Below are 1,800 nucleotides of genomic sequence, written 5' to 3' on the forward strand. Positions count from 1 at the left end.
CTGGGGATAGTAAAAGAAAAACTACATAGGAAAATTAATGTTTTTATAACTCAAATGAATATTTTACTATTGAACTATTGTGTTTATTTATTTATGTATTTATTTATTGTGTATTTATAAAGCAACTTTACAGCAAATGGGGTTACAAGACAAAAAGGTGGGGTGGGTGACAAGGAAGAAAAACAACAATAACGGTCCTAGTACTAGTCCTTGTAAAATTCGGATCATGCAAGTGCAGTAACCAGGAGTGCACAGGGAGTGGAGTAGGGAGGGTGGGATTTGAAGTGCAGTCGGGCGGAAGGGATAATGCTAAGGTGGAAGGGAAGTGTGGGGTAGAGTGGAGGTATACAAGCGCAGGGGGAGGGCAGAAAGAGGTCCCATGAGGCTAGGCAAGTGCTAAGGGGAGGCCAAGTGGGCAAGTGCCAGGGGATGTAGGAGGTGCAGGGCGTGAGGACCACATGTTAAGTGGGTAGACAGGGATAGACCAGGCTCAGTAGGGATGCACACACCATCAGGCTAGTAAGGCGAAGGGGGCCCGGAAGGGCAAGTGCAGGTTAGGAGGGGTGTCAGGGAGGCTGGGTGCTGGGGCAAAATGGGTGAGGAGGCTTGGTGCCCTGTGGGACTCAGAAGGGACCAATCAGCCAGTCAATGAGCAGAGGGGGAATTAGTAGAGGAGGTGGAGACGAAAGGAAGAAGAGAAATGGAGGGTCTTGAGAAGAATTTAAGGAGTCTGCCTCAAGCCTGCGAGGGGACGGGAGACCATTCCAGAATGAGGCTCCTGCCGAAGAGAGAGATCTACCCCCCCCCCACTCTCTGCTTCTAAATGTATCTGATCTGCAGAGAGTTGAAGCTAGCAGACCAAAGGGCTCTAGCAGGGGGGTATTGAGGGAGGGGGAGTTGGATATAGGAGAATCCCAGGATGCATAGGGTCTTGAATCTGGTCCTCACATCCACCGAAATCCAGTGGAGAGTTCAGGGCTGGAGAGATGCAGTCCCTGGGCTTGATGCCAATGATAAGTCGTACAGACCTATTTTGGATTAGTTGAATGGGGCAAAGGGAGGACAAAGACAGATTGAGGAATAAGTGGTTTGTGGAATATTTTTACCCATGCCAGCGCATGCCCCACTACACCCCTTTGCCAATAGGGAAAAATAAAACTGCCAAAAATGGATGTGCTAAACCCTGTGCGCGTCAAATCTGCTAAACTGCGCATGGTTCACAAATCATAAAAGGCTGCACACCCTGTCACACAAAGTCAAAGTTGGTGTAAAAACAGGACTCACTGAATGTCAGTGGGGGCTGTCACCTGTCACATGAAGCAAGGCCACAGAAGTGGGCTAAAATTCGAAAAAATGCCCTTAAAATCCAGTTTTCCCCATCAATTGCAACTTTCAAAGTGATGTTTTGGCGCTAATTTCAGTTATTTTCCCAGTGAGCTATTGAAATGAAAAGTTTGCTGAAATCACAGATTCTCCAGGTGGCTCAGAGAAAGCCGGGCCTCACTGACTGACAGCTGCATAAGAAAATTAGATGTCAAACCCAGTTTAAAAGTGTTTCTTTTTCCTGAAGAAATTGCAAAATTCACCTATTTATGGCATGTCTGTGAAGGGCTTAATTCTTTGAAATGGTCAAATTCCTTGTAAACTGCTTATTTTTATATGTGTGAAATGAAAAGACTGTAAAGTGAATTTAAAGCAACTCAGTATTAGAGTTAAGTAAATACTTAATTCTGACCTGACAGTGCTAGCCTGGGAAGGATTGACACTTCCAAATTGACACTCCCTTGCTACAGGAAGCCT

Source organism: Ambystoma mexicanum, chromosome 3p (genome assembly GCF_040938575.1).
Source record: "Ambystoma mexicanum isolate Mex_15411 chromosome 3p, UKY_AmexF1_1, whole genome shotgun sequence".
Classification (NCBI taxonomy): domain Eukaryota; kingdom Metazoa; phylum Chordata; class Amphibia; order Caudata; family Ambystomatidae; genus Ambystoma; species Ambystoma mexicanum.